Consider the following 25,656-nt stretch of genomic DNA (forward strand, 5'->3'; position numbering starts at 1 on the left):
GAAGAAAAACGTTTATATTTCAAAAAAATTAGTCTACCTGGACTTCAGCAAAGCCTTTGACACTGTCTCGCACAGTATTCTCCTCCAGAAGCTGGCAGATCGTGGCTTGGACAGATACATTCTTCGCTGGGTAAAGAACTGGCTGGAGGGCCGGGCCCAGAGAGTGGTAGTGAATGGAGTTAAATTCAGCTGGTGACCGGTCACGAGTGGTGTTCCCCAGGGGTCAGTGCTGGGGCCTGTTCTCTTTAATATCTTTATTGATGACCTGGATGAGGGCATTGAGTGCACCCTCAGTAAGTTTGCAGATGACACCAAGCTGGCTGGAAGTGTTGATCTGCCTGAGGGTAGCCAGGCCCTACAGAGGGATCTGGATAGGTTGGATAGCTGGGCTGAAGCCAATGGGATGGGATTCAACAAGACCAAATGCCGGGTCCTGCACTTTGGCCACAATAACCCCAGGCAACGCTACAGGCTTGGGGCAGAGTGGCTGGAACACTGTGTAGAGGCAATGGACCTTGGGATGTTGATTGACGCTAGACTGAACATGAGCCAGCAGTGTGCCCAGGTGGCCAAGAAGGCCAATGGCATCCTGGCTTGTATCAGAAGTAGTGTGGCCAGCAGGAACAGGGAAGTAATTATTCCCCTGTACTCAGCACTGGTGAGGCCGCACCTTGAGTACTGTGTCCAGTTTTGGGCCCCTCGCTGTAAGGAAGACATCGAGGCCCTGGAGCGTGTCCAGAGGAGGGCAACAAAGCTGGTGAGGGGTGTGGAGCACAGGCCTTATGAAGAGCGGCTGAAGGAGCTGGGGTTGTTCAGTCTAGAGAAGAGGAGGCTCAGGGGAGACCTTATTGCTCTCTATAACTACCTGAAGGGAGGTTGTGGTGAGCTGGGGGTCAGCCTCTTCTCCCGGGTGACTAGTGATAGAATGAGAGGGAATGGCTTCAAGCTGCACCAGGGAAGGTTCAGGCTGGACGTTAGGAAATACTACTTCTCTGAAAGGGTGGTCAGGCACTGGGATGGGCTGCCCAGAGAGGTAATGGAGTCACCAAGCCTGGTAGTGTTTAAAGAGCGTTTGGATGTTGTGTTGAGGGACATGGTTTAGCGGGAACCATGGGTGAAGAGCGGATGGTTGGACTGGATGATCCTGTGGGTCTTTTCCAACCTTAGCGGTTCTATGATTCTATGATTCTATGATTCTAAGCCTCTCCTAGAGGTCAAATCCAAACACTTAAAGAGCATCCACCGAAAGATATTTCAGGAGGTTTTTTGTAGGAATAACTTGATCAAAGTACCAAAATTATACTATATTTTTTACTGTAAGAACTGAAAGGTAGATACTCACTGTCTGTAAAAATAATATAATATTTCCAAGTAAACAGTCTCCTATGTTAATAGACAGAAGGGAGAAAGCATCAAAAGCTTTTGTCATTCTTACAAATCAGGGTCCAATTCATTCCTTTTAATCTGATACACCTCAAAATTGCTTTCTACATGAAAATTACAATATATTCAATATATTAATCAAAACAACTAATCACAATGTGTATCTGCATGTTTTTCCTTGTCATGAAATATCAGGAGTAGCAAAGTTAATATCTGAAACCATTGGTTTTTTTTGCAGTGTTGACATTAGCTTTAAAAACAATACCTGCTATTCTTTTGCTTCCTTCATTTCCTTTGTACATTCAGTACTATGACAATTATCTACCTTGCCTTTAAATAAACACACTGAAGTATGGTTCAAAATTTAACCATTCCAAGCAGAGTGAGAAACATCTTTTGTCTTCTATGAGCTTCTGCTTTATATGGATTATGCAAGCCACTTAAGACTGTACTCAGCAACACAAATAGAACTATACTGTACTGTGAAATTGAAATATTACAAACTGGAATAAATCTATACTTTTCTCCCAAAAGACAGACTTCTGGAATATTACTGAGTTGGTTATAACATTATTTTATAATTATTCAAAATAAAATTTTATACACCTAACCAATAGAATTTTCAAGAATATTTGAGTCAGAAATTTTTCTCTGAATCTGTCTCCATTCCAAAAAAATCAAGGGTTGTCTGGGCATTGTCCATATGAGAGATGGTATTTCTTAATTTTTTGATTTTTTATTATTTGATTATTTGATATTATTTGTTTATTTGATTATTTATTTGATTATTTGATATTATTTGATTATTTGATATTATTTGATATTCTTAATTATTTGATATTTTATTATTTTCTTTATTATTCTTCAGTATGTGGAGAGCTCTGGAGTACAATTATTTTAAAGGTAAAAGCCAACATGCAGAAATGTTGAGTAGTTTGTTCACTCAGCTATAATCCTAGCTTCATGAAAGAGCAGTCTGTATAACATCACAGCCATATATCTCAAAGTCAGAGAAAAGAATCTAAAGGCCCTAAGAGTACCGAGTCATATTTTATATCCAATAAAGATTGTAAACCAACACAAAGATGAAATCTAAACTCCATCTCCATTTTACTATTGAAATTCAATTGCAATCAATACAGGAAGTTGGTATGACTTCTGAATACTGTGTGAACCATAGTAACCCTGAACAGTCTTTTGACAGACCTTAGCCAGATAATCAAGGGACAAAAACTCAGGATTTCAACCTGATTTCTGTATTTTTTATCACTTCATTTATTGTATTCCTTTCATCTTTTCCTGCCTATTCTTCTCCTTTTCCTCTTCTGGGTATGATGTTTAAAACCTGCACAGGAACTACTGATTCATTGCTAATAAGAGTAAAAGCATTATAGTGATACCTTGAGGGGACAGGAAAACTACCTCTTGATAAAGAACCTACTGTTTCCACTGTATTTAACACATGGCCTAATTTTGCTTTTGTGACCTGGACACTTTCAAGAACACTTTCAAGAACAGCTTGAAAGCACCCAGTCTGTCCCAAACCGAAAATCTGAATGTGAAATCAATGACTCTCTAAGATATAAGACTAGATAAGTTATCCAGTCAGATATTTATGTAGTATTCAGTTCTTTTTCATTCTTTATATTTAATTTGCTACTGTCATATTCATACTCAGAATGATCAGTAAGCAAGTATATGAAGGAGGAGGATAAGGGGAGGCCTTGTGTTGGCCTACAGCTTCTTCATTAGAGGAATAGAGGGGCAGCACTGAGCTCTGCTCCCTGGTGACAGTGACAGGACCTGAGGGATTGGCATGGAGCTGTGTCAGGGGGAGGGTCAGGTTGGGGGTTATGAAAAGGTTCTTCACCAAAGGGTGGTGGTTATGGAACTGGCTCCCCTTGGCAGTCAGATGCCAGACTTTATGTAGCATATTAGAGAACAAAATCGCAGAGAGGTTGGAAAGGACCTCTGGAGAACTTTTAGTTCAAATCCTCTGTCAAAGTAAGTTCCCTAGAGAAGAATGCACAAGAAAGCATCCTGGCAGGTTTTTGAATATCTCCAGAGAAGGAAACTACAGTGTCTTTGGGCAACTGGTTCCAGTGCCCTGTCACCCTCAGAACGACCTTTTGGACAATATTCTAAGACATATAATTTAATTTTTAGGTAGTCAACTGTGAAGTCAGGAGTTGGATTCAGTAACCATTTTGGGTCCCTCCCAGCTCAGGATATTCAATAATCCAATAATTCTATGAACTTACACTCACATTTCTGATACATATTTTTATCACGTTTTCTATGTGCTGTTCTGGGGAACATGGCTTTTATCATCTGTTTCTGATTATATTTTACACTCTAGGAGAAAAGCTGAACAACCAATTCCCTGAATTCCTTTGAATCTGGACTTGAAAGCCTATTTCTCCCAAATTATTTTGTCCTTTACCCATAGAATTCAATTTATACAAAATCCAAATGAATAACAAAAAACCCACATGTGCTATACTACTTGTTACTGTTCTCTACTCTATAAAGCCTTTATGTTTGTGAAAGGTTTTGTAAATCAATAACAATATTACTCATTTAAATTGCACTTAAATAGTGTTTGCTACATTTAATGTGCTTCATAAATATTCATCCTAATTAATTAATGGTAATTACTAAACCAATAAAAAAGCATCAATATTTCCTATTCTTTTCAGAAGGAAACATTTCTATCACACTACAAAAAAAACACACTTCCAATTCTAATAACAGTGAACATACATCTTGTTCAGAAGCAACCCGTACACTTACTGAAATTTCTCTGGATGTTACACAATGAAAACTTTAAAATATAACTTGGAAACCATTGTGGTTGTACCATGTGAATAAATCCCTGTTGTTTGCCACTTGCAATTTGAGTGCTAAAGAAATCTGAGTACTATCAAAAAGCACTCTGCTCTATGCGTTTCAGTATGTATTAAAACTATTGCATGCTAGACATAGCTCACTATTTGTTCTATTTCATGTTATCAGATTTTGTAGATGATTTAGTCTTTTATTTTCCTCTCTTTCAGGTGGTTTGATTTGTACTCTCTTTTTATAGCTTTTTCTCCCACCCCCAGGAAATCTTTACATTATCAGTGGAAATGAGAGAGTAAATACTCCAGGGAAGGAAGAAAAATACTTTGGTTAACGCACAAGAGTAAGAGGAAAGAGATCTGGGTTCTGCTCCCCACACCAATATAAATCTTAGGTAATTTTAATATGTCATCTTCACATCTTTTTACCATAATTCTCTTGCTAGTAAAGGATAGCAGTAATGTTTTTTCTTTTTTCTTTTTTTTTAATTAACTATTTTTTTAAAGGCTGGGTTAAGTAAAATAATATATATATATTCTTCAGCATTGTTGTGGCAATAGAAAGGCATGGTGATGGAGACAAATTTATAAATTTAAAATCTTATAAAGTCAGCAGATTTCCCTGAGTGAAAGACACAACACTGGTCAATAAAATTTAGTAGGAAACTGTTCCTATTTGGAAGATTTACAAGTTAAGAAATATTATGAAATTTATTAATGCTTAATGAACAGTCTAAAGCAGCAAAAGTTTCAAATGCTTTGAGTTCCTCAGTACTGGTTTTAGTATAATTGCTCTGAACTTCAAAATCTTCCAAATTTCTAAACTGTTATAACATCACATGTAAGTTGAGGATACTCTGCAGAACATAGCGGAGAAAAACCACTATGGTCCACTCGTACCAACTTCATCTTAATTTCATTTCCTCTAATACTCAAGAGGTATTTTTTTTTTTGTGCTTTGTGTGTGTGTATGTGTGTGTGTGTGTGTGTGTGTTTGTTTTTAATCTTATTTTGTTACAGATTCAGATTTACTGCATTGCCAATATTTCCAAATGCCTGTGCTCACAATCTGAAATTTAAGTGCCCTAAACAGCTCTTTGGTAAGTTACTGTTCAGAAAATCCTTCTATCAGCCTTAACATGACCATCTCTATTTCAGAAAACAAAACAGGAGCAATGCACTCTGGACAAAGACTAACCAGCTCTTTTGCAGATGATGTTTTAAGTTACTTTCCATTGCCTAAGGGACAGGGCATATTGAAAATAAATATTTGGAAAACAGCTGGTTCCAGGTTTAACATTGTAATACCTCAAAGCAGTTTGCTCCTGTTTTGAATGCACACTTACAGTACTGGGTTCATTTCAGTGCTACACTACATGCCCATTTTAACTATGTCCAGCATGTCAATTCACTAGCTTGCAGGCTTGCTGTGAGTAGTGATAGCGATTAAAGCTGTCAAAGGTGTCCTGATCCCATCAAGTCTAACCAAACAGATGACAGATCTACAGCTAGCCCTGGAGGAAGGGAACTCAAAGCACAACATTTGGTGTGTGCTTAGGTATTTTCATTTTGCCCCCCCCCCCCCGTCACTGAGACAGACATCAATGTATTGGACTAATTGTACAACTCGATTCCTGCTCCAGCAAACATTTTCCATTCCAAAGGAGGCAATGACCACAGCATAAAAGCAAACCCTGAATACCAAGTATCAGTATATAAATTTCTGAAAGAAGTATTATGAAAATTTTCAACTGTATAAATGCAGCTATTAATCACTCCCAAATTAACTTTATTTCAGCTAAATTATCATGAGTTCCCGTGTAAATTAAATAGTTATTAGTTTCACCCTCTATATAGACAGCAGCACTTGGAGAAAAGGAAAAGGACATGGTAAAAATGACTGGATTCGATTTACAAGAGAGTTGTGAAGGGAAAAAAAAAAGGGGGGGGGGGGGGGGGGAGGGAATTTTCCTTTACTTGATCACAAAAGCAAAGCTGCAACACAGTATAATCTCACAATAATTGTAGCCATATATCATGTCATAACTCTAGGATAAAGTTAAGCTGCCTTTCATCTGCAAATAGGTAAGAATGCAGAGGAAGGTAACTGGTGAGGTCATGGAATTTTTTTCCATATTCCACTAGAGAGCAGTATTCTTTTGTACAAAGCAAGCAGGTTATCCTCAGCAAAGCAACCTGTGGGGAATCTTTCTATCTCTTGCTGCAAAAAGCCTCTCTGGTCATTTGTAAGAACATTTGTGTTCATTCTGTAGTATCAGATGTCCCCAGGTGACAGTAGAGACAACATTCACATCAGTGATTTCTTATCTCTTTAACTTGATACAAATATTTCAAGAGCTTTGTTTCCATTGCTTTTCCTGGGGCGGGAAAAAAAAACAAACAAACGAAACCAACCAACCAAACAAACAAACAACACAGTAAAAAATGCAGATAGTTAACTAGTGGACTCCATTTGAAGGTGAGGGAATTGTATATCTATGGTTTGATTCTTCATTAGAACCACACAAGGTTCTAATGATCTACTTAACTGTAAAGGTGCAACAACAACAATAATCTATTATGTTTAGATGGCTATTATTCAGAAGAACTCGAACTAAATATAGGTATACCATATTTGATGTCAAGTAAATATGATGGTAACTGCTGAGCAGGAGATCAGAATGAAAATCCCCTAAGATGCAAAAATCTAGTATGGAATTTTAATATCACACAAAAATTTAGTACTGAAAATATATATCTCTACAGGCAATTAGTTAAAACTTGCTTTACAGATGACTTGGCAATAGAAGAGACAGAATTACACATTCACATTGAAAATGCAGAATTTTCAAATGCTTCTGTTACATACATGTATTTTTAACCTTATATCTTGATCACTTGCAAACATAAATGGGAAAGCAAATAGTTTTGGGCTGCCTTATTTATTTGCTTGGTAAACATAAAATTTCTGGGTAATTCATCTACTTTTCTCCTCAGAAGAAAATGAATACGTCTGTCAGGCAGCTGGATTCTTTTTTTTTTTTTTTTTTTTTTTCTTTAAGGATAAAAGTTTGTTTCTGGTACCACTAAGAAACAATTCAAGTGTTTCTCCCTCTTCAGGGGTCACAGAAACATTTTTATCCAATTATGCTTAGCTATTCTTGCCGTCTTCTGCATACTATTACTATTTTCATTTTTACAAGATCTTGAACCCTAGTTGACAAACATCTGTTGGTGAGAGTAGGGAATAGCAAAAAAACTGATACATATATGACAGCCAAAGGAAATGTTAACACAGCTAGCACTAAAAGGTGCATATGTTACACAATTTGATGCAAGCTTCACTAGGGTTCAGCATTGCTTGCTCTGATATTTGGTAGAAGTTGTACAGGGCAATAAACAGATTTCTTTCCACAAACTTTCCAAATCCCACAGAGAAGACAAATCCAGGTGAGACAAGACTGAAAGAGTAAGTAAAAGGCTCAAGATTAGTCCTAAATATATGTTAACAGGTAATTTATGTTCTTGAGAAGAATCAAGTATAATGTGGAGACAAAACGAGCAGCAGGCTTAACAGAGGGTTAGATCAGGACTGTTCAGTTCTATTGTCCCTTAATTGCATTTATCTAGAACCCCTAATTTCCTCTGTCATCCCTGCAGACCCTCGGGAAAATTTTGCATCACCAGATGGGTAAAGATCATATCAATGATCTATGCTGTCTGTGAATTCCTTCTTTAAAAAAAAGGGGGCTATGATATCCTTCTGCCCTACATAAAAAAAGGCTGGATTCAGTACAAATTAAGACCTGCGTAAGGATTCAGAATCCTGAGAAATGATGAACATACATTTATGTGGCAAGGGTCCTTGTGAGAACATGAGAATAACCCTTGAAAATAACAATCAAGGAATTAAACTTATATAACAGTCAGAAACTTTGACTGATATTTAGCTCCCATGATTCTAGCATACAGAATGTGCTAACATGCAGCCCCCGATATTATTGCTTATATTTAGCGAACTACTGAGGTGATGAGTATTTATGCCTACACCCTCCTAAAGGGAAATTCTTTGAGCAGTGCCAGCCATTTGCTACTCCTGGTTATACATTGCTCAAGTTCTGCTTTGGCTCTGATACAAAGAGTGAATTAAATGTTGTCTTGTCTGTTTCTTGTAATGTACTAGGCTAGCCTACACTGTCCAGGGGATTGAAACAAAGAAAATATTAGGACATTTAAAATATGAAAGATGCCTATCCAAGGAAAAAAAACATGCTTCCATTGTTTTAAAGGCAAGGAAAAAGAAATTATTTTCCATCAGGAATCTCAGAGTCAGCATGTATTACCCAAGTTTCTCACTTGCAGTATCATTCCTGGATGACCAGAGGAAAATTTTGGATGAACAATGATACTTTGTGTGTTTCTGTATGGGTATCTCACCTATTTAGTCTTCCCAAACTCATTTATGTAAAATTGTCTTTTCTCATTAAAAGTATTTTTTTCTATTGGTTTTTGATCCCATTAATAGTGAATGATCACTAATAGCTTGATAGAACTATTAATTTTACAAAACCTTTCTACTGTTTTAGCCAAGAATTTGATGTGTGGGCCTTTGCACTATGATGTAAGCTTGAAATGTCAGTGGCCTGCTCTAATAAGGACCAGCTGTTTGTTTCCCTGTTCTATGCAACGAATTTTTAAACACAGAGAAAAAAGACAAGTTTCCCTATACTTATTCTCTTTAAAACCCTAATTTAACTGTGCCTTAATGTCATCTTGGAATCCTAATCAATATCATGTTGCTCAGGCTGAGAAAAGACCCACAGATGCAGATCCACTTCATAGGATTCTGTAAAGAATTCTATTTCATCTTCGTTTGTTTTGTGTTTTTGGTTTCTGTTGGTTGGAATCCTTGTTTTATTAAGGAATATATTGTTCTCCATGATTTATGTTTCTATTAGATCAGCATAAAATATCCATATATTCCTTATTCCTTAAAAAAAAAAAAAAAAAAAAAAAAAAAGTGTCAAGAAATCTGTAGAACATCTGAAGATGTGTGAAGATCTAGTAACTCTTCATGTCATATATGATGTCGTATATATAATGACACATATGATACTGGTCTCCCAACAGGACACAGGTGCTAATTTGGGCTTAAATGTAAACATAACTTCAAAAACGTAAACAGTTCCTTACCTTAAAAGAAGTTTCTCATATGTTTAAAAACAGACATATGTTTAAGTATCCTACTTTTATTTATGCTCTTGTTGTGTGACTTTCCTCACTAAGAACAACATCTTTACAAAGAAATGAAGAAAATGCAGGCGTGCACGTTTTCAGACATAGAGTAGTATCAAAATGAGATACACAAATGATATAGCAGGTAGAATAGTTCCTCTATCCACTATCCTCAGATAGTTCCTCTAGGAAGAACATCAGGTCTTTAGTATGTCTGAAATCAGTGGATATTGCTGTAACTAGAAACAAGATGCAATTTTGCAGTCATTAAAATGATATGCAGATCAAAGTGATGCACATTTTTTAACAATAATCTATCACTTGATTTGTCATAGGATGTGAAACAATCTTGTGTGTGTTGTGCGCCTATAGGCAATAATGTATTTTTTGAATAACCAGAGCCAGTATATGCCTGATTTGGATCAAAGCTCTGATCTGAACAGTACTTCATGGGCTTTTAAAATTGCCCATTTGCTGTTCCTCATTAATGAATGAGAACATCAGTTGATAGATTATTTAGGATTATTACTTCCTGCTCATATAGATGACATTTCTCTGGAAGAACTTTATTCAGCTCCAAGATTTATGACAAATATCTAAGACAGTCAGTAATAAAGCAACAAAGTGAAGTGGTTCCATGGTACTTTTCACACAGAGTGATTGAGTCAACAGACCTCTTGAATTGCACCTTTTATGAGGGAGCAGATAGATGTTATTCTGTGCAGACACACGTCCAATTATAATCTGTTTTTCATGGAAAAAATACGTTTGTTTTTTTTTTTCCTGGGCATGTTTACAGCTGTCAGACAGGCAGTCAGACAGACAGGCAGCTTTCAAACAGACAGGAAGCAAAAAAATAGCAGATGGTACAGCAAAGAGTAGAAACTTACTGAACAGATATAACAAGATACTGTTAGAACAGCATCTTAACTTGTTCAGTGCATTAGTAAATCTTAAAGATTTCAGGCTGAGGAATACAAGATCACCATTCTTATTTCTCCTAAAATATGTAAGTATAGATTAAAAATAGGCAGGTGAAGAATTTCCTCAGCAGTTTTGCTGTCTTTCTTCTGCAAGTGGCAATATGGGAAAGATTAAAGTAAGTAAGAAAAAAGAGCAGAAAGGAAGGGTGGTTGCTGTCATATCATCTAAATGTTGCCTGTTTATCTTCCTAATAATTTATATATTTTCTATATTAAAACTACTGCTTCTAGGATCTTCATGGTATACTTCTCAATGATTTAATAACCTATTCAGTCATGAAGGCTGAGGGGCAACATACATATTACAGTTTGTTCAAAGTTTGCTACCATAACATTTCAAGCCCATGAACTTAATTTTAATTTCACAGAATCATCATTTTTTTAACCATTTAAGTAGGATTACATGATGAAGTGGCCAGGTATCTTTTCCATATTAAATTACTTCCTAATGCATATTTGAACAAGATAGCAAACTTAATTTGTAGTGTGAAAGATTATTGTTCGAGTAAGAAACTGATGCTGGATTTACAAAAAAAAAAAAAAAAAAGCAAAGACAATAGGCAAAGAAAATTTCTACAAGAAAATGAATTAAAAATATGAATGCAAACAAAATTATACTTGTGCTTTACGTTCTAAACAAATCTTTCTGTGTTGTATACTGTGCATTAAAATTTAACAGCTTACCAAAGTTTGTAACTGTATTTGTGGTACATCATTCTTCTTTTCAGGTGTCATCAGCTAATTTGAAGTTGAGATGCGTGTAAAATGATGCACATAGTATGTTCCACAGCATTACATTTATTGTGCATGACCTAATACTGAACTCTTCAGTAAAATATCTCTAAGGAAAACAAACTGCAAGCCTTTTTTGGTCCAAAAGGCAAAGTTGGGAGCATTTGTACAGTACATATTCTCAGTTAACTGAAATGTTGTGTTTCTTTTTGATAAATATTAAGAAAATCTGTTTAACCTTCTATTTATTGGTTTCTTTTTTTCATTTCTCCTCTATAGTTCACTCTTTCTCTTCTTGTGCAAGTTTCTGGAATTATACATACAACAGAAAAGATAAGATTTTTATTTTAATGTAATAAGTTATAGTACATAAATGTAACAAGAAAAAAAGAGAGTGAGAATGTGGAAAAAGAGGATTAGAAACCTTCTTTGCTAGTATTTATTATAGTATCTTCACCCAAAAATGCCATTTGCATATCTAAGGAGCCCGTGCAGGCATGTCAATGAAAGACTAGAGTGAGAGAGCAATTCTAAATGGATCTGTTGTTTGGGAATAAATAAATAAATAAATAAATAAATCTGTCCTTTCTCCTCTTTTTTCCCAAACTTTTTTTTTTTTTTCCTTAGGGAGAATTCAAAAATAAATTTTAAAACATTATTTTATGAGAAGCAAGAGGATGATAGATTGATAACGCACTAAAAGGTGTAGACTGATAGCTTTTTAATTATCTCATGAAGTTCAGGAAAGAGCCTGAACTAATCAAGCAAATCTCTTTGCAGATTGGATACACAAGGTAGAAAAATATATATGTAGAAAAACATATACATCAAATATATATATATCAAATAGTCATATACAACAAATAAATGCTGGACATTTTAAGAAATGTATTTTATCTTACAGGAATTATTCCTTATTTTTTTTTCTTGCATGAATAAATTCCCATGAGAGAGTATTCATATTTGTCCAGTGACAACACAGATATGCAAAGAATTTTAACTTAGTTAGTTGTTATGTTGTGTCCTCTTTCTGACCTTGAAATTAATTCTCCTAAAACAGATGATGCATATAAGCAAAACCAATCATAGCTTCACTTATGAAGGGATGGATTCTGAACTAACTCAAGTGCAAGTCCATATTATGAAAGATAATATCATGAAAGCAACAACAGAAAAAACAAAACAGAAAATTGTTAGGAAAGCAACAGTGATAACAAACAGAGAAAATGAGCAAACAAGAAAGCCCAACATCCATATGCCATTATATATCTTTGCACTACCCTTTGAATGGTATTTGAGTAGCATTTGGTCAATTCAGAGTGAATCTGCAACATACTGCTAAAGAGTTCCACCAGTCATAAATTAACCATACTTAAACTCTTCCTTTTGTGACCAGATATTTCTGCCCATATTTGGACATCTTGTATTGAACAAAAAGTTGGTCTTACCTTCTTAATGAGCTGCATTGCCTACTAAGCAGAACTGTTGCCCAAAATAAGAAACACACGGGATAAATAACAAGGAAGGTTCTTTGAGAAAAGGACACTAGATGAAAACAGACTGTAAACAGTTAAAAGAAAGAACTGCGAAAGATAGAAAACCAGAAAAATTGATAAAAAAATAAAAAATACAACATATTAAACCAACAAACGGTTGTGGAAAGTAAAGGATGGTAGAAGAAAGTCATAGAATATATTTTCTCTTCTTCTTAACTTTAGCTACATTGAAGGTAGAGGCATACCGCTTGCTAGTGATAAAAGACAAGTCCAAACATTTCTAAGAATGCAGAAGGACACTTCTAATGTAGTCATTACCTTCAAAACCCAGGGACCAACCTTAGGGTTACCATAAACCAGACAAAGACATTGGTTTATATTATAAAATCCTCCCTGTACATTGTGTTCTGATACCCAATACCAACTTCATTCTCAGCTGAAAGTAAATCAGCAAAGTACTGGCAGAGCCTGAAAGCTTCCTTCTGTGATTAATCTGATGACTCATTTGCCTCGTCTACTCAGAGACTCATGCAAATAAAATAGAATATTAGCATGGTTTTTGGCCTCAGCCTGGAGTTATTTCTATTTTCTTTTCTTTTTTCTTTTTTTTAACTGCTCAGAGGCATCTTCTGTGATACTGTTGAAACAGAGAAGTGTAGCACTCTTGTGAGAATGGAACGAAAACTGGGTGGTACTTACTGAAAAATGCTACAGACTGGGCCATCATATTAAGTGAATGCTGATAACAGAGGAGGCCACTTCAAACAGAGAAAGCAGCATTAGTGCTTTTAAATCTGTTCATGGGAATATGTTCACCTGGAAAAATTTTGCAGAGGCAAAATCAAATGAATACTACTTTGAGAATGAAATTGCTACTTCAAGAGAACAGCCCTGAAAGAAGTGCATTTGAAAAGTCAGGAGAGTAATTTCATGGAAAACAAATTAAGTGGGCTCTTTTATTATTATTATTATTTTCTTTTCCCTTAAGGACAAGATTAAAGGATTGTTGTAAATACTATAAAACTATTTGAATATTTTCTCTTTACTTCTGGCTTTCATAATTGACAATAGACATATAGGCAAAACTGTTTATTCTTTTTACTATTCAATATGGATTCAGTTCTAATTTTTAGAATGAAATTTAGGGATTTTCATGTCTTCAGTTTTTCTTATGGGAATTTTTACATGAAAAACAATATTTATAAAAATAATATTGTACGGTTGTTAATAAAAAATATGTACAATTACTTATTTTCTAAGAGAAATCTAATCATACGAAGGTTGTTCTGAAAGTAATGTCTCCTATTTTATGATGTTGGCCCACAGTGTGGATACTGGTGATATGGCAGTAGAGGCTGAACCTTCCCACAGTAATTCCATTACATTTTGTTGCCGTGTAAGAGATGGCAGCAGAGCGGCAGTCTGACAGAAAGGTCCCTGACACGGAAGCACATATGAAGCAGAGGCGTGGAACTGAACTCCTCCACAATGAAAAAATGGCACACACATTCATTGACACTTGTTGAATGTTTCTGGAGACCAAACAGTAGATGTGAAGCAGTGGGTGGTGCACTTCAGCAGTGGCAAAAGTAATATGAAAGGCAGTCCACATTCCAGATGGCTTTGCATCGCCGTCATGATGAAATGCAGAGTATCTCAACCAGGTCATCTGCACAAATTGGCTAATGCATCTGACTATAATAGTGATTTGCAGCTGAGAATGTGCTCTATTAAATACTGTTACTATGCTCTTTGTATCTATTGTAGTTTCCATGGAGAGAAATAGGGAGCATTACTTTTGGAGTGACCAGTGTACAAATTACAAAAAATTATTAGTCTCCTCCCTTTTTCTATACAGTTCTTTGTTTGTAAGAAGCCTGCCACTGCCTCAGGCTCATCATACTGTTAAAAGTCATTATTGGGCAATGCAGGATTAACATAAAAAAGGAACTGTGCCTATAATCAAACAAATCTGACAGCTTTCTGCAGCTGAAAATTGCAATGATCGTATTTCCTAGCCACTGAATGATGATATCCAGAATGATAGAGGGTAAAAAAGGGGCAGTTACATGCCTGACTTGTTCTAGGTACACTGGAATTGGATTTAAAATGTCATTATTACTTCAGCTGAACAGCAAGAGACTCTCATCTTCAAAACTTCCAGCATGCCACAATTATATAAGCTGGCATCCTTTAAAATCTTGGATTGCTCTCTTAAGCTATTTGATAGGTCATGTTCTTTGATGCATTTCTTTTCTTTTTCATAAGCATATTTGTTTATTATTAATAAATATATGTTCCCTGATCACAAAGTAATGTAGTTCTGAAGTCCTTCCAAAGTAATCTGCCAGTTTTGTTTATTTTCAATACTGATATTCTTGATGTATTTACTTTTCTAAAAGATAAAAAATATGTTTTTTCTTTTTTTTTCTTTTTTTTTAGAAACCTGTACATAGGAAAAATGTGTATTTCTTTTCTGTTTATGGAGTAGAAAGTTCTGTATCATTATTTCAATGCTTAATACTTGCCTTCCAGATCCATATTTATATCTAATTTCAAGTCCTCTTCTTCTTTACATCATAAAGTTGCTGTGCCTTTCCTCCTACTCCTACTGCTATTATGAGTGGGTATGAAAAGAAATAAGACACTCACAACCCATCCACCATTTGATTTTCATAAATTTCTGATTCTAGAGAGATTGGCAAAAATTCCTTGCAAAAATGAATAAAAAATCTGACTTTTTTTACTCCTCTCAGCAGGCTCAAAAGTTAACAAATAAAAATATGATTTTTTTCTGGAGTGATTTCTGCATCTAATCTGCTTTCAGCCTTTAGAACATCATTATCGAACAGTAACAATTTAATAATTTAGAATCTGATTTCTGAGCTTTCTGATATTCATAACGTATAGTAAGAATAAAAAACAATGTAAGAATTATATCTGAAACTAGAACTAGAAAAATTAAACCAGAGTTTTACATATGTAGTATATATATAATATATACATCAACAAACAAACAAAAAAACAAAACAAACAAACAAACAACAACAACAAAAAAACCCACTCTTCTGAAAGTATTTTCTAATTTTGATTTCAACCTGTGTTATATTAGAATGAAAAAAAAGTGAAGGCATTCTTGCCTAGAGGTCCTAATTTCACTTGTTTCCAGGAAGGAAATGAGAGGCAATCACAATCCCAAATGTTTAAAATGGGTCTATAAAGAAGTAGAAAGACAGCAGTACTAATTTTCCAATCATATTTTTCAAAACAATCATGTGTATATAAAACTGCTGACAACTAAACTTAACAGAAATATTTGATCTTCAAGAACCCATAAGTTTACTTTAAGTATTTGGAGTAAGAAGGGTTCTGACTGAATTTAGGCTAACAAATTCTAAGGTATTATGCAAGAAATTGAGTCATACCCTAATAAAATTGGACCAAAGAAAAAATACATGTAGGCTAAGTTCCTCAAAATAGATTTAGCTAAAAGAGTATCTATTTTATACATTTAGATTCCCAGTAACAGAGTAAGAATTTAATGAGAGCAAACATTGAAACAACAGATCATTATATTTTTGGGGGGCTTTTTTCTTTTCAATCCGAAAATTCCTATGCATTTGTGGCATTTTGCTTTTATCTTTTCTTCTGTGGATGGAAATGCTCTAGTTTATTGTAGTGTTGTTCTTTTTGTTGTTGTTGTTTTTGTTTGCTTTCTTTTCTTTTCTTTGTGTGTGTTCAAAGACATACACACTGCTGTTTATTGCTATTCTTCTACATAGTGTTTGAGATGTGTGTGTTGTTCTTTTTTCTCAGAAGAAGCAAAGAGAAAAGTGAAAATGTACATATGAGTACAAACAAGAATAAGGTGACTCAGTAATTATACTAAATTTAATTAATTTAGGAACATTACAACAATTTTGGTTTCCAATTTTGATTAGAATGGGTTAAAACATTTTGTCATACAGGATTCCTCTAAGTACTTAGTATTTTACTTGAGTTCTTTTCAAGATTATAGATAGAATTATGTGATGGAAAATTTATTGTTATTATACTATCAAATTAGTTAATCTCAAAAAGTGCAGTCATTTGAATGTGAAGTTCTTAAAACCCATATTATTGCTTGCATGTCATCAAGTAAGGATGGTATGATGGTACTCACGTATGCTATTCCTGGAAATTATGTCATGAACTACTCAATAAAATAACTTTTTCACACATAAATTTTTAAAGGACCAGTGTAAGTATCTGCAATATTTATTGCAGCATTTGTAAAATACCGATGCATTGATGTTATGTCTTTGTAAACTATGACATACTTTTTCCACATTACTATTGTTTTCCTAAAAACACAGCAGTATATATATTCTCATCATAAGAAATACGTATTTACATACATATTATTAATAGAAAATAATATAAATATATTCATCATAGCATATATATAAATGTATATAAATTTCAAACAAACGTATCTGAAACTAGAACCAGGAAGATAAAATCAGAATTTTATGTACATATGCATTAAAAAAACCCTCTACTTTGTAACATTTCCTAGCTTTGCTCTTAATCTAGACTGCATGAGGGCATAACACATGTATTCTACATAAATATACACACAGTAAAATAAAATAGAAAATGTATAGTTCTAAATGTAAGCAACCATTTATTGTCATCATGTAGCTCTTTGTTGACTTCTCAGGAGAGAGTGATATTGTTATATTAAAATAGTACAGGTTTGCATCTTCATGATAGTGATAACAAGATTTTAATTAAATATTCTGGAGGGTTTCTTTCAATTTTTATTATTTAAGTGATATTTGAACTAAAAAAACAACAATGAACAGCTCAGTTTACATAATCCTCTGAGAACCTTTATCATCTTCAACATCAACTTTGCCTTGTAAATTATTACCATTTGTACACATGCCTGTCAATTCCAAGCACAATGGGAGATCTGCCTGGCTCAGCTAACCTAGTATACATGCAATTAGCAAAGACACAGAGTGGTACTTGTGCTGAGTAGCGAATTTCCTTCTCCTGTTACGTTAATAATCCTCGTATAATTATAAAGTAGTGGGTCAAAGTAGTTCTACTTCAGTGCATGGAGAATACTTGTTGCCTGCTTAATGCACTATTACCATGAAGCAAATTCCAGAGATTTATAACCTTGTTTACTACTTTCCCATCCCACCCAATAATTGAAAAGGATTCAATTCTTCACTGAAACTAAAATGCAGGATAGTATTACAGATATTATTTGTTACCTTGGTAACAATTTACAATAACTTCAAATGTGTTTTCTCCTATGGAATGATTGTTACAAGTTTTAATAAGCACAGCTGTAAATGAGGTGCATTTGGCACTATGGCCTCAATATCAATTTTTTTTTTGAGCTGAGGGTCTGTAGGTCTGTGGTAAAGAACCATGCAACCTGTCGATAATAATGAAATTGTCAGAGAAAAACTGCAGGTTATATTATTCTTTTTTTCTTATTCCATACCTAATCACATCCAAATCATCACCAGTTGTAGTAAGCAGTACTATTTCTACAGTGTGTTATGCTACTAGATTTTTCAGAATTTTCTGTGAAACTCTCAAAGGATCAACACAAGGAATAAAGCAACCCAGTGGGAAAAATGGACAAAGATTTTTGTATCACTGATACCCTACATTTAGAGTCAAATGAGAAATTATTAAAATCTACACCCTTTTCAGAAATATTTTAGTTTTGAGTGACTGACATTTTCCAATAAAACAAAGAGTTATGATGAAAGTATTTTTTTGTAATGTTAATTAATACCTTCATTTTTTATCCAGTATATACAATGACAATCTCAAGTTCTAAAAAAGTCATTTTAATTCCTTGTGTGTAAGAATGTCATGGAGTTACCTAGATAAATCTGTGCCCGTGACAGGGAGGCAGTAGGCTCGTGGGCCCCCTCCCACCCGGCTTCCCAAGAAAAACGGAGCAGTGGCAACGATCTAAGAAGGAGAACTTATTTTACTAACTACGATGTTGGAATGCAAGATGACATGATATAATACAATCTAATTGGGAGTAAGGATAATAAATCAAATGAAATGAGAGAGAGCGAAAGAGCGAGAGCAAGAGCGAGAGTGAGAGAGAGAGAGAGAGAGTTTCCAAAACCGAAAGCCTTACTTGATGAAGGTGCACGGCTTGGAAAGCACACCCACTCCTCTCCCGGCAGCAAGCGAAAGTGAAGAAGGACCGCACGCAACCAGATGACGTATGTATCTTCCGTGATGTATCTTCCTTCTCTGACCGTGAGGTCCTCTGGGATATGTAGTTCTTCTCTTTTGACCATGATGTTATGATGTGGAATACCAATAGCAAAGTTACAAAACCATGACAAAGAACATTCATCTTAGGCTTCAGATAGTAAAGTCATCTTTAAATCAGAAGGCCATTTTCTGGGAAACCTAAAAATCCAAGGTAGACATTCTAGATTTTATTAGTATCTGCTACTAATTAAGTATTTTGAGCCAATATCTAGAATCATAGCTTCATAGAATCATAGAATCACAGAAACATAGAATCATAGAGTCATAGAATCATAGAATCATAGAATCATAGAATCATAGAATCATAGAAACACAGAAACATAGAATGGCCTGGGTTGAAAAGGATCTGAAAGATGATCTAGCTTCAACATCCCTGACGTGGACAGAGTCGCTGACCACTAGACCAGGCTGCCCAGAGCCACAACCAGCCTGGTCTTGAATGCCTACAGGAATGGGGCATCCATAACCTCTCTGGAAAACCTGTTCCAGTGCAACACCACCCTGTGTGTGAAAAACTTCCTTCTAATATCTAAACTAAACCTCCCCTGTCTCAGCTTAAGAACATTCCCCCTTGTCCTGTCACTATCCACCCTCATAAACAGTCAAACATACCCCTCCTGTTTATATGCTCCCTTTAAGTACTGGAAGGCCACAATAAGGTCTTCCTGGAGCCTTCTCTTCTGCAGGCTAAATAAGCACTGTTCCCTCAACCTTTCTTCACAGGACAAGGCTATCCAGCCCTCTGATCATCTTAGTGGCCCTTCTCTAGACCCATTCCAAGATCTCCACATCTTTCTTGCACTGAGGGCCCCACTCACAGTACTCCAGTTGGGGCCTCACAAGTGCTATGTAGAAGGGGACAATCACCTCCCTCTCCCTGCTGGCCACTCCTCTTTTAATGCAGCCCACGACATACTTGGCCTTCCATGATCGAAACGCACACTGTTCGCTCACATCCAGCTTCTTGTTCACCAGGACACCCAAGTCCTCCTCCACAGGGCTGCTCTCAAGGAGATCTTCACTCAGTCTGTGTAAGTACCTGGGATTGCCCTGGCGCAAGTGGAGAACCTTGTACTTGGCCTTGTTGAGCCTCATTAGGTTCATATGGGCCCACTTATCCAGCCTGTTCAGGTCCCTCTGGATGTCTTCTCTTCCCTCCAATGTATCGACTGTACTGCTCAGCTTGGTGTCTTCTGCAAACTTGCTAAGGGTGCACTCAATTCCATCATCTGTGTCATTGGTGAAGTTGTTGAAGAGCCCCAGTCCCAAGACCGAACCCTCGGAGACACAACTTGTGACCATCCTCCACCCAGATATGGAAATATTGATCACTAGCTTTAGGTAAAGGAAATTCCTGACTCCACATTACTGAGAAACCCAAGTATTTTATTGTTTCCTGTATTTTTTTTTATTTTTATTTTTTTTAGTATATATATAAAGATATTTTTATTTTGACCATGTATTTTTTTGTGGTTAAATTCCATACTATCTATCTAATGTTTAGAACAACAACTATGAGAATTCTGTTATGTTAACAACTATGAGTATTCTGATCATGGTGCTGCCTCAGTGAAGTGGTTGGATGAGACAGCCTTTCAACCTCAGTCAGTCTGAGTGTGATTTGGAAAACATCTCAAGAAATAAGAAGTGTAGACATTACATAGAAATATGCTCTAATATAAATCTATGTATGTTACCACAGAATTGAATTTATTTTAACAAGCTACCAAGTAATTACATACTAAGTTTAAAGTTATAATAGATTAAATTTTACCAGTTGCAAGTTGTGAGGTCTAAATAATGCCAAGCAGTAAGGAACACATCAAAGAGGCCTATGGACAGAAATCTATTTCAAAAAAGACATGACATCTAACAAAATAATGAGTCTGTTTGAAGGGATTGTTTATTATTTAAATTAAGCATATCAAAGGAATACATAGTGGGTAGTCAAGTCTTTGAAGCATCTAGAGGTAGCAACAAATGATTTTCAATTCAGGGAGTATACATTAAGGTCAGAATAGACCTACACAGGTGGAACACAAGCTGATGTTTAAACACAGGTTGTTGTGATTTCAGCCAGGACAGAGTTGATTTTCTTTCTTCATAGTGTCTTGTATGATGCTATGTTTTGGCTTTAGGAGGAAAATAATATTGATAACACACCATTGTTTTAGTTGTTGCTAATCATTACTGTAAACAGCTAAGAACTTTCAACTACTTGTACTATCCTGTAATCACGAGGAGCTAGAGGAGACAGAACCAAGACAGGTGAGCTAAACTGGCCAGAGGGATATTCTATACTATATGACATCATGTGAAATGAAAAAAAAAAACAAAAAAAAAAAAAAAACAAAAAAAAAAACCTTTAAAAATTGTGGGAGTTAGCTGGGAAACAACTACTTGGGGACTGGCTTAGCTTTGGTCAGCATTTGGTCAGCAGGTGGTAAACAGTTACATTGTACATCACTTGTTTTGTAAACATATGTTGTTATCATTAGTTCTATTATTTTAATTTTATCTTCTCTTTCTGTCTGTAATAAATAAACAGTTTTTATTTCAACCCACAAGTTTTAATTTTTTTTTTCCCTGATTCTCTCCCCAGTTCAACTGGAAGGGGAAGTGAGCATACAACTATGTGGTACAGAGCTGCCTGTCAGGTTAAGCTACAACACCAGTAAACAAGTTACTTAGGGTTAACTGAAGCCAATCATCCATTCAGTCCACAACAGTAATCTTTAGCAACCCTAAATGTTATCATGAAACACTGAAGACTTTCATATTATAGTACATGCACACTTGTGTGACTAAAATAAAGATTAGAAAGATAAGCTAGAGGTCAAGAGACAAATATTCAAAGCCAAACAAATCCTAGAATTGCAGTTGAATATTAAAATTTTATTATTTTTCTATAATACAAAATGTGTGTCTATATTTTGAACACTGAAAGAAGTATAGATGGTGTGAATAGAAAGGCAGAGGACAGAAGTTCTATAATCAAAGACTCGAACAAGCACAGAAACAAGAAGAAGTAATGTCATCAAAATAATCTTGGTTAGGTAAGGTTAGTAGTTGCTAACAGTTCAATGCTGTTACAATCTAAAAACAAATAACTTAGCATAGCTATATATTCCCCATCAAAAAAAAAAAATAATCCAAAATAATAATTAAAAAAAAAACCAAAGCCACACGCGCACACAAAACCATGGAGAATACACTGCAGGAAAGCAAAAATTAACTATATTATGTGACTGGAGATAACATTACTTCCTTGATGGTACAGGACTATCTATTTTATCTTGGAGGAACACATACTCACTCACTCACTCAGTTATACCTTCTCCTCCCTGTAAAGTGAAAGACAGCTCTTGCATTATGCAGTGTTCCTGGGTGTTGGAAGCAGAAATTAAGTTCAAGATCTTTCTTTACAGATGCACTTTTTCAGCTGCTCTCAGTACATTACATGGTACTAGTTTTGGCAACTCTAAAAGTGGGCTCCCTCTTGCAACTTCTGATTTTTTTGCAATTAATTCTCATATATTCTAAATCCATCTAAGTCCCAGAAGAAGAAAAAGAGTAGGAGGTGAGAAATACATGTTTTGACTGAGATAGGAAAGTAGCAAGAAAGGTATTACTTTTCTGAAGTGTTTTAAATAACATATCCATATTAAGCTCCACTGGCAAAATTGGTAGTGCTCAAATTGTATCAGAATAGCTGATATGGTTACCATTGATGAAAAGTACATATTTATGCTTGCTAGAAAGATTTTTCACAGATTGCTACAATTGAGTAGAAAGTAAGACCATGGAGAAAGGTACTCCATATTGATCTCTAGGTGTGGCAGTTATTCCTTTAGACTGAGAAACTGGTGATCTCCAAGGACCGTACTGATGTCAAAGGGTATGTTCAGTAAATAAAATTAATCATCATTTGTATGAAGAGAATCTGATACAATAAAATTCGAATATATTCTATGAATGTATGAGTGCCTATATGCACAGCTTACTTAGAAAAAGAGAAAAATAGCACTGTTTACCTCAGTATTCTCCTGGAGAAGCTGGCATTCTATGACCTGGACGGCTATACTCTTTGCTGGGTAAAGAACTGGCTAGGTGGCTTGGCCTAGAGAGTGGTTGTGAATGGAATTAAATCCATCTGGCAACTGATCATAAGTGGTGTTCCCTAGGGGTCGGCGCTGGGGCCTGTCTTCTTCAACATCTTTATTGATGACCTGGATGAGGGCATTGAGTGCATCATCAGTAAATCTGCAGATGACATCAGATTGGCTGGAAGTGTTGATCTACTTGGGGGTAGCAAGGCCCTGTAGAGGGATCTGGACAGGCTGAATAGCTGGGCTGAGGCCAATGGGATGAAGCTCAACAAGGCTAAGTGCCTGGACCTGCACTTTGGCTGCAATTGTGCCAGGCAACATTACAGGTTTGGGGCAAAGTGGCTGGAAGACTATGTGGAAGAAACAGAACTGGGGGGTATTGGTCAGTGCTTGGCTGAATATGAACCAGCAGTGTGCCCAGGTTGCCAAGAAAGCCAATGGCATCCTGGCTTGTATCAAAATACTTTTGTCAGCAGCAGCAGGGAAGTGATCGTCCCTCTGTACTCAGCTCTGGTGAGGCCACACTTCAAGTACTGTGTTCAGTTTTGGATCCCTCACTACAAAGACATCAAAGGCTCAGGGGAGACATTGCTCTCTTCAACTACCTGAGAGAAAGTTGTGACAAGGTGGGGATCAGCTTCTTCTTCCACATAACTGATGATAAGACTAGAGGAAATGGACTTAAGTAGCACCAGAGGGGATTCAGACTGGACATTAGGAAAAATTTCTTCTCTGAAAGAGTGGTAAGGTGTTGGAATAGGCTGCCCAGGGAGGAGGTAGAGTTGCTGTCCCTGGAGGTGTTCAAGAAAAATTTAGATGTTGTATTTAGTGAGGAAAGATTCACGGTAGATTGGACAACTGGACAGTATGATCTTGGAGATCTTTTCCAACCTTGGTGTTTCTATGCTTCTATGATATGTAAAAACAAAAGTAAGTAGAATGACTTAAGAGAGGATAAAATAGAAGTCCAACAAAATTCTCTTCTACAGTTCCTCTCTTTAAGCCCTGTTGAACCAATCAATTCAAAGGTCAGATAGAAGATATATGTCAGATAATTAACAGGAAAAAAGAGATAAATTTTCACTTTCAGCTTTGCATCTGAACATTTTCTCTGACAATAGTTGGGCATAACTTCCTCAGTAATTAAAATCTTTCTTTTAGAAGGATACCAAATATGAGTTGTGAGAACAAACACGCTTAAGTAATCTACTGGATTCTCCATCCACATAATTCTTGTGCTGTAGGCCCAGACCTGGATGCAGGACTCCAGACAGGGCCTCATGAGGGCAGAGCATAGGGGGACAATCACTTCCCTCACCCTGCTGGCCAGAAGACATTTCATTTGGCCTTTCAGGCTGCAGGTGCACACTTCTGGCCCATGTCCAGCTTTTCACTGGAACTCCAAATCCCTCTCTGAAGGGCTACTTCCAACAAATTCTTCTGCTAGTCTGAATACATATCTGGGATTACCCTAACAAAGTGCAGCACCATGGGCGTCTAACCTTTTGACTTGACTGGGACACACTGAGTTATGTTGATCTGTCTTATATTGTACATAAAACGTATACTTTTTTTTCTGTGTTTCAACTTTTATTATAAAACTTATGCTATTTTCATATGAAAAATAGTTCAAATTCTGGATATTCTGTAGTATGTTAACTTTTTTTTTTTTTTTCTGAAATAACATAAGCCCAAGTTTATTAATTAAATAGAAAAACTTACATGTTCACTTAACAACAAAAACCATACACACACATTTGTAGGTTAAAATTTGTGTGGTTTAGACCAAAAGGCAGCTAAACATCACTCAGTTGTTTTCTCACTCCCTTCATCCTTCCAGATGGAATGAAAGAGAGAATTGAAAACAAAACAAAACACCTGGGTTGAGATGGCTGCTCCAGAAGAAATGCCTGCTATTTTATTATGTTGGCCCATGACATCAGAGACAGATGTTGATAGGGTAGAAGATGAGACTGAACTTTCTGCCAGTATTCTGTTTTGTCTTGTTGCCATGTGACTGATGGCAGCAGAAGCATTCTGACAGAATGGTGTCATTCTGTGTGTGTGTGTGTGAAGCCAAGTTGTAGAACTGAATTCCTCCAAATAGGTGGAAGAAATTGTATACACTGACATTCATCAGTGCTTGCAGAAAGCTTACGGAGACCAAACAGTGCATGTAAAAACAGTGAGGCAGGGGGTGTTGAATTTCAGCAGTGGCAACAGTAATGTGAAAGGCAAGATATGTTCTGGACAGTCTTGTGGATTTATACAAGCATGGCATGCAGTCTCTTGTTCACTGCTGGCAAAAAAAAAAAAATGCATGGCTGATGGTGGTGACTATGTTGAAAAATAGTGTTTTGTAGCTTAGGATTTGTTATATCAAATAGTTTTACTGTGCTCTTTGTTGAAGTTTCCATGGAAATGTTTAGGAGGCATAACTTTCAGAGCAACATATGAATTCTCTAAGACAGGAAAGGAAAATTGGAACCAAAAATGTGATGCTAACACTATATGTATATATATCTACAATGCAATTCCTCACTCAGACAACAGCTACTTGCCAACAAAGGCT

The sequence above is a fragment of the Gallus gallus genome, chromosome Z (genome assembly GCF_016699485.2).
Source record: "Gallus gallus isolate bGalGal1 chromosome Z, bGalGal1.mat.broiler.GRCg7b, whole genome shotgun sequence".
Lineage (NCBI taxonomy): Eukaryota > Metazoa > Chordata > Aves > Galliformes > Phasianidae > Gallus > Gallus gallus.